At 41.0% G+C, this 9,189-nt stretch overlaps 1 long non-coding RNA gene across 2 annotated transcripts; it reads left to right on the top strand.

The window, feature by feature from the left end:
- Nucleotides 1–494: 494 nt before the first annotated feature.
- On the top strand, nt 495–8,204 carry LOC110975950 (uncharacterized). 2 transcript variants are annotated; one of them, XR_002597781.2, is made up of 4 exons: nt 495–602; nt 1,424–1,527; nt 4,709–5,006; nt 6,800–8,204. It is a non-coding gene; the product is annotated as an uncharacterized LOC110975950 (long non-coding RNA). The 2 variants fall into 2 exon arrangements; XR_015423565.1 differs by having other exon boundaries at nt 1,424–1,535.
- Nucleotides 8,205–9,189: the final 985 nt, after the last annotated feature.

Genomic DNA, 9,189 nt, shown 5'->3' with positions numbered 1-9,189 from the left:
TAATAGAGAGCGCTATTTCATTTTCTCACTTTTAAGTAGAGGGCGCTTTACGCGTGTTGAGTTGCACATAACAAATACGCGCCCATTGAAAACAGTGCGAAATCGGACCGAAACAGTGCCGCCTGATGACTCTCGTAAAGAGGTTGGCTTCCTTTTTTTTCACTGGAAATTCAAGATAAAGGCCAGAAGATCACTTTTCGTTTCATTTTCATGGGGGTTTGCCATGTTTTTTTTCTATTCGCTTTTCAAGGAAGATACCCCCAAAATAGCAGTAAAGCTAAGGGCATTTCTGAATGTAGCCACCCGCCTCTATCCAAAATAGGCCCCCAATTTGGGGCTTTTTGTGAAAGAACTACCCCGGACTGGATACTATCAGTCCCAAATTCGGAATTTATAGATATATTTCTATGATCTCTCCCGTTATGATTTGTCTTATTGTAGGAATTTCGTGGGGTCACAAAATATTAATAAGCTTGCGCGTAGAAATACACCGATTTGGTGGAATGCGCCACATAGCACGCGTCGTGCATGTGGCGTTGCCGACGTCCTTTTTCAACAGAGGGGGCTATATATCGGACAGGAACGCGGGCGGGAGGGACAAGGTGGGTATTGCAAAAACGTGAGGTTTTTTTCAACCACAGTAGGCCTAATGGTGTTTCTTTGCCCACCTTGGCCATTGCCTGCTTGGTTTTCAGCAGCAGTGGGTCTGGCTTGATTGCAAGCCATTAGCATGATGTGTGTATACAGGATGAATATGATTGTCAGCATTAGAGTAGCAAGTGTAACAAAAAGATATGTCCTCGAGTCATCTTGTAGTCCCAGACACATGTAACGGTAACTGTGTCGTACATGTAAATCCTGTTTATCAGAAAAAAGATCAAGAATACCAAAGCCCATGAAGTGCATACAGTGATCTTGGATCTGAACTCAGTCATCAGTGAAGGGTACTGCAGAGGATAGGAAATAGCAATGTGACCATCTACTGTCAGTAGAAGTGAAGTACCACTCAGTGCATCAAACACTAATATGAGAACAGCAGTTGCCACAGGGAGAAAATCACCCAGCAGCCAAGAACCAACAAATAGTTCCCCCGGTAAAAGAGACTGATTATACCATGACCAAGATCTGACAGGGTGAGAGAAACCATGAAGTGGTTGGTTGGATGCTAGTGACATGCTTTAAGGGGAAAAGCATCAGTGGATTCAGAAGAAAAATCAGGAGATTTGACAGTTCAGTAAAAAACTTAACAAAATTCCAGAATGGTGGTGTTTAATAGTGTTTTGAGCTCTCCATCTGTAGAGTTGGGGATGGTGTGAAGTTGTGCAGTATCTGTTTTTTCCATGGTTGCTAGAAATGCTGACACTGAAACGTCCGCTGGAAAAACAGATTGATATTCAATATGCCATTGCCTTCTTATTCACAGCCACAGAGTGAGCTCAGTTAGTGGGAAGGATTTGCTCATGAAATACTACTCAGTTCAGTTTGATCCAGGAAGAGAGGTTGGCGCTGTCCAAGAATCAATCTCAGGTCAGTATGTGAGTCTCTTTGCCTCATACAACATGTAAAAGTCAGCAGGATCTAAGAGCAGTTTCTGATGACAACTTAACAATTTCAGATGCAGTTGCATTGCCAGAAGAAGAAATCTTTGACATTTGCTAGATCCGTATTATTACAGATTCTAGCTTTACAATGTCCCTTTTGCCAACTCGTGCCGAGCAATCATATGTACATGTATCATCTCTCCCCTACCTACCGGGTACAGTACAAAATATATTCATCAACAGCATGGTTCGGGGTCTGAGTGCATAAAAAAGACATTAAGATCAAGCTTGTTTGTCTGAAGCAGCCTGATTCACCTGGGTGACTCAGTGACTGACAGTGGAGGACTTACATGTACCCCCTCTCCCACTCCCCTCTGATGGCTGTTGTAGATAATTCCTGTAGAGAGGGATTTTTGTCTTATGGCTTGCTCACCACTAACAACTTCACCCTTTCAATATCAATGTGACATATGTATGTACTTGACAAGACACCACAACCCTGGTTTATACCAAAGTTACATCCAGTGGCCAGTGATTTGCTTTCATGTTAGGATTTGTTTTTTGTTTCTGGTACATGTACATGTACTGGAACCGGCTTGACTGACATCTGCACTGTGCACTGTTACCATTGAAAAGATTAAAGAATTTGAGAAAAAGGCATTGGAAGTGTCCAGATCCAATTTCAGTAGAACAGCATTTGATCATGTGAAAAACTTGCAATTTGGTGTCTCAGTCTGTCAAGAAAGTGACCAAAATATTTTCACTTTTGCAGATAGCCATGTCTTCTCACTTCCTGCCACTGAATCGAAGGATTATCAAACGTGTGTAAAATGCCGGTGCATGTATATGGTATAACCATTTGGCTAAATTGTAATTGTTAAAGCTTTCATAATTCAAGTACATGTTACATATGTGCATGTATATAGAATTTGTGAGGACCAGTTGCACTCCACTTTGTTGGAGCACAAAATTTAAACAACCCTTGAAGGGTATGATTTGAAATTAATGCAAGATGTTCAAATTTGCCCTAAAATTTAACACAAGAATCTGTGGGATGGACGTTGGAAGCTGTCAGATACGGTAGTACATTGTGCCTGTTCCTTTTATACATACATGTACATTAGTAGATTTTAACTAGCCACATGTATTTGAGGAAAAGAAAGCTTGTGTGAAAGGGTAGCTAGATTTGTCCATGTCGTGCATGTATCGGTACATGTACTACTGTTCGATGCTAGCGATGAGGTGGGCTTCTTCCCAGTAGATCGTGTGGTCTTCGGCGTGGGAATGCTTGATGATGGCTAACTTCTCATAGTCCCCCTCCCTGCCATGGGCTTTGTGTTCTTTGATCCTGGTAGGGAGGTCCCTACCAGTCTCTCCGATGTGCACTTTGCCAGACTGGCAGGGGATCTTGTATACACCTGGTCGGCGGTGTGGATCTTGCCTGTCCTTATGGGGAAGTCAGCATCCCGTGGATCTTGAGGGGAGCTGTGTGGAACACCTTGATGTTGTGCTTGCTCAGGATATGCTCAGTACCGCCCCACCTTCAGTCCAAGGAGTCCTTCACTAAGCACACCGTGGTCAACATGAGCAAGCGCTCCTTGTCCTCTAGCGAGGAGAAAGTTCTTGCTCTAGGCCTGAAGTTTGCGCTCACTCCCCGGTCCCTGCCCAAGGAAGAAAATCATTCAAGCCACTGAGCCCACTCTCCGCCGCCTAGACAAGACCACCGCCGATGAGATCCTCCGCCTCGACATCAGCCAAGCCCTCCGGAAACACAAGAATCCTAAGCCCAACACCACCAGAGAAGACCGTTCAGCCATCAAGTCCCTCCGCCAAGACAAATCCATCTCATGGACCGGGTTGAGTATGATCAGAAGATCATGGATATACTCAATTCCGGCAGCTACCGTGAACTTCGGAGAGACCCCACACCAGCTGCATCCTCGTTCCACCTGACTACACAGTAGGATCCGTCACACTCCAGTACTCCCAGTCAGCTCATAAGCCCCACTCCATATCGGCATCTCTTCAGTCTCCTGACGACGGACAGAGCATACTGTCCGAAACGTTGAGTTCCTCACTGTTCTTTTCTGAACCATACAGACTCACAAAGGATTCATATCCTTGCATGGTGCTACCGCAAGCTTTCCACCTTTGTAGAGATATAGTTTACACAATTTAATAGGATTCAGTTGTTCGTTGTTAAAATAATCAGGATCTTGATAAAAATGTCCAGCTTATATTAGGGGTTCCGGTGGGCCATGCACATAACTGTGTCAGCTCATGTTTTTCAGGTTAGCTAAAATACCACTCTCATAGAAACAAACAATTTGAGAAAAGTGTTAAAATCTATGGCTTGTTATTTAACTTATAAATATCTTAAACAGGAATTTAGGGAGAGCCCCAGTACATGTAATTAAGGAAATAACATGCATGTACTTCACAGTGTGTGTCCACAGAGTAACAAACATGAAACAGGCTGATTTTGCCATTCCTTGAGCAGATAACCTCAACAGAAATACCAGTATATACATTCCCAAGAAAAGTTTTGACATAATAAAAGTTCACATCATATCTGCATTTTTTTTTTCTATCAGTCAACAAAACTAAGATCTGATTTTAGGAATTGCAAATGTTTGTCCACTATTTTGTAATGTTTGTCACAACCATTTTTTTGCCTCTAAATGTAAAAACCTTAGAAAACTTACATGTATCTTATGAACCCTTGCATGCATACATTTTTTTATGTGGTAATTAATTAATAGTAACTATAAATTGCTTCAAGGGCCCACAATCATAAGCTTTGCTTTTTAGTGGTACCTCTATGGCTTTTCCCCCGTATTTGTGCAGTGTTTGAAAATTGAGATATTGTGTACATGTACATGTATGTAAAACTGTGGAAATCAATGAACAGTGAATAATTTCAGGTAAACAGATACATTGAACATGTACATGATTAAATTCTTCCAGTATTTAGTGTCATTTGTGTCTGCGACCGGTATCTTATACCACTTTTAAAACATTTGAATGTAGCAGTACATACATTTTAATTCACCAGTATGTGTTGATGGATATAAATTTGGGGCATCATGTATGGATCTCTTAATGTGAAAGTACTTGTACATGTATGATAAACCATGCCCTGTCTTTTTTGTTGGTTCTCTTCACAGATACTGGAGTTTACTACCAGCTTTGAGTATTGGCTTGTGATCTGACCTCCAAGCTCACCATCATAGTACACCACACACCTCTCCATGTCACCATACTGTCTGCTTGGATGTCAAGGAATTCTTGCTACATCATCACAAGTTTTTAGGTCAACTTGACCTTGACTGATGATGGCATCACACCCCTGGCATTGGGTTGGCATTGCTTGGTACCTGCATTCACTGCCTTCATTGGCTAGCACCTGCTTGTGGAACGAGGTTTAGTGGACAAACCAATTCAATTCGAGGGCAGCTTCAGCAGGTAGGATGTGTGGCCAGTTATATTCAGATATGAAGATGACCCTGTGTGGATCCACATTGAGCTGCACTGTTAGCCTCAAGGATTTGGTATTCCCTAGTGTGGATCCACATTGAGCTGCACTGTCAGCCTCAAGGATTTGGGATTCCCTAGTCTGGATCCACATTGAGCTGCACTGTCAGCCTCAAGGATTTGGTATTCCCTCGTCTGGATCCACATTGAATTGCACTGTCAGCCTCAAGGATTTGGTATCCCCTTGTGTGGATCCACATTGAGCTGCACTGTCAGCCTCAAGGATTTGGTATTCCCTAGTGTGGATCCACATTGAATTGCACTGTCAGCCCATAGAGGAAGGACACAGAAGAAGTTGTAACTCAGGCAAGTCTAATGATGGTCGCCAACGAGTCTGATGAATAATAGAAAACATAAGCCTGCATCTTAGCTGGGCAAGTGGGGCCAGTAATACCCTGGCAATACTCATAGTTTTTTGGTTGCAATTAAATACGAACTATCGATGTGACCAGGAAATAGAGAGAGAAAAATGCCTGATATTAGACCTACTTTTGCCATCATAAATAAACTTTTTAAATTTTGACACACTCTTTCATTATCCATGCAAAGTTTGTAATTCTAGTCTCCTCCGTCCAATATACATCAGTGTCAAAGGCTTGGAACGAATTTGGCTAAGACTGGCCAACAAAATGTTCACTACTACTGGAAAGCTTAGTTCATTTGCAACAAAATGCGCTATTTCCTCACAAGGAGTGATCGTGAAATCTCATAAAATATGCCTTTGTACGAATGCCATAATAAAAATGATTCAAACAAAACACAAAATCTTACATACAGTTTGGCTATTTATTCCTAAAAGAAGTCCAGAAGAAAGCGTTTGATGAACACTTCGGGTATGCAGCCTAATAAAAGCAACTGCGCAAACACTACACTTGATGATGTTGTCGGTTCATATCAAGTTCATATCAAACGATGGCATGATTATTCAACTTCCTATACTACAGTACACAGCGTTTTAGGGATGCAGATTACCAACGAAAAATTGCGGCGACGATCATGGGGTACAAAGGGAGCTTATGGTTGCAAAACAGGTGGTGAGTAGCAGGCATGTGCTACGCTCTGGCTATGGACATACCGGGCATGCCAGAAAGTGGTAATTGGCCAGATGTTATAGCCCGGGCAGGTCAAACTCCTTCGGTGTCCTTCCTCCATGGTCAGCCTCAAGGATTTGGTATACCCTAGTGTGGATCCACATTGAGTTGCACTGTCAGCCTCAAGGATTTGGTATACCCTAGTGTGGATCCACATTGAGTTGTTGTGATTTTCCCTATTTATTAGGCTATAACTTGTTGGGGTTACCGTAATTCCTCGCTATTGTCTCTGATCTGTCTCAACATTTGCAAATAAGTACATGTACATGGTTGGTTAAAGAGCCAAGGTTGACTTTTTTTTGTTGTAACAGAAGACAAAATCATACATGTACATGTAGATCACTCAGAAGAACGTGTCGGCATCTGTAAAACGTTTATAAAAAGCACTACAGTTTAATGTATTTATGAAGATTTTAATCATGTTTTGTGAAACTTACCTTGCAGTGTCAGTAAATGTGCTACAGATTTCCAGAGTGGCTGTTTTTTAAAAGAAATCTACATTTGGTTACAGATTGAAATGTGACCATTTTGGACTTGAAGCTGTTGTGGAAAAAGAACTGCTAATACATGTATTTTCTTGCTATGCTCGATAAACTGAAGTGTTTTATCTCTTTCCTTTCATCTTTCCTGCAGATTCCCTGTCCAAGGAAGACAGCTGGCTGCAGATCATCAAACCCTGGAAAATCCATTGGACATTGCGGTACCAATTCCTAGGCAATGTGATCAGTATCATGGATTAGACATCATGAGAGACGACTTACACGTACAAGTCATTTGCTGGAAATGGACTGCATCCAGGTTCCAATTCACTCAGTCAGTAGAGCATCCTCTGGAAGATAGCCCTAGTGAAATGACATCTCTAATGGAACTCACAGGAGACAGCCAGAGAAACAGCATTACTCCAGAAGGACAGATGAAATTAAGTTTGTTAATTTCCTGCCATTGGACTGGTCAGCCACTTTGCGTGTCAAAGTGTTCATTTCGATATTGGATTCTGTCAAATATGCACGTGCTACATGTACATCAGCCCATGTGAATTTACATCGTACTTTTCATCATTGCTGGTACAAGACTGTATGAAGGAAGCCTGTGACTTACGATAATTGGAGATGGCGTTTGACATCGAGCAGTGTACATGTACAGTATGTACACCGCTTTCCTAGCAGGAAGGATCAGTGCGCCACTGTTGACTGCTGTAATAAGATGCCAGGAACCAATTGCATCAGACATCTAGAATTCTACATGGATTGCAAACCTCGGAGCAGGTCACTGGAACTGAGTTTCAGAAAGTGACTTTTCTGGATCCATTTGACTTCCAACCCTGTCCCCTCAGTGCCACATCTTTGGACCTAAACTTGAAGTTACCATTTGGGGGACTTGTGGACTACCTCAGTACATGAACAATGCTGTGTTACCAACACTTCTAAAATGAAGGACTCTAGAAATGGTTTAATTATCCAACGCATAGAATGTGCCATAACAGTGTGCAATTACAAAACATTTAACCAGCCCCCCCTGCAGAATATCTGATATCAGAAAATTGAAATTTGATATTTACTTGTCAGTAAAAGTTAAGATGCTTTTGATAAGTTCAATTTTCAATTGGTGGAGAGAGCATTTGGTAATTTATAGAATAACTGAAATGCACATAAAAGTATTCAGAAAATACCAAAAACTCTTCTGAAAATGTAAGCAATTTTAAACTAAAAAGTCTGACTACTTATGGAAATAAGCAGAAAGAAAATTCCAATGTATTATTGACACTAATCCTTAAAAGTCCTGCAGCATTCTTATGGGGGCTGGTTACCCGAAGGGTATTCATTGCTTGAGTACATTTGCCTGGTAGTATGCCTGTTGAGGGACTGGGTGCTGGATTGGTAAACAATACTTTGTTATCAGTGGTCAACAGTCACTACAGCGTACAGAGTGTCAATAGAGAAACGCTCTTCAAACTTTTTGTCAAACTATTGAGTTGCACATTGCTTCTTCATGGGCTTTCTCTTCAAGTATAAAAACCTGATATTTCTATGTTACTTTATTGTTGATTTTGCAAGGTTTCTCTGGTTTATAGTTGAAAGTATTTGATGCACACATGAGGTGTTTCAGAGTTTCCTCAAACCCACACCAAAACCACAAAAAATTGACAAATTCCTCAAACATTCAATGTTTACCAATCTCGTGCCCAGCATCTTGAGTATAATCAGCACCGGCACACATCCAAATCACATCATTTAATAGTTTTGTTCTGATTACGAATGTGTAGTATTCATTTACAGTGTGAGCAACATCAGACCATGAGAAGATAGTTTACTCCTTCGAACCATGCATGAACCATCAAAGTGCTAGTAAATTTACATGTATCTTTAAAGGAAGTTTAACTTATTGCTCTTTTTCAGAGCTACATTTCTTTTTCTTGTTAGTCAATACGGGCAATTCACAATGCAGAGTGCCAACACGAATTTACCATGGAGAGGCTTTCATTGCAGTGCATCGTGGGAAAACACGGCACAGACCTATTTACTTACTGTGCTGTGGGCATGAAATTTTCATTTTACCTGAAAGTTTGATTGTCTCGGTTGAAAAGATTCATTCAATGTAACACCAGGAATATTCGTGATTCAAAAATGCTCAGATCACTCAAATTTCCCCATGTTACATGCCGACATACACTTTATCGCTATGAACCGCCATGCTTGTGTCATTCGAAAACTTGAAAAATTGCCTTCCATTGGCAAACTTTTGGTGGTGCACTGTATTGTGAATCGCCTGTATTGAAAGTGCTTCTATTCAACAGTCACAATCTCCATTCACGTCCAATTCTATCAAATGTAGGTGTGTGGTCTTAAAGACCAGTCCACTTCAGTTGAATACTCTTTGTTAAAAATGCAAAGAAAAAATATCTCTTATTTTGAAAGAATTAAAATTTCCTAAAAATTTCATCTTCATTAACAAGATTATTGCATGTCACTTGATCAGGTTTTATCTTTTTCAAAATCTACCAGTAATATTCACAGTATGTCACT

This window comes from Acanthaster planci, linkage group LG02 (genome assembly GCF_054643075.1).
Source record: "Acanthaster planci isolate LZ-2023a linkage group LG02, COTS_SCS, whole genome shotgun sequence".
Taxonomy (NCBI): domain Eukaryota; kingdom Metazoa; phylum Echinodermata; class Asteroidea; order Valvatida; family Acanthasteridae; genus Acanthaster; species Acanthaster planci.
Note: the sequence above shows the minus strand (reverse complement) of the source record. Positions and strands in the feature narration are given on the sequence as shown.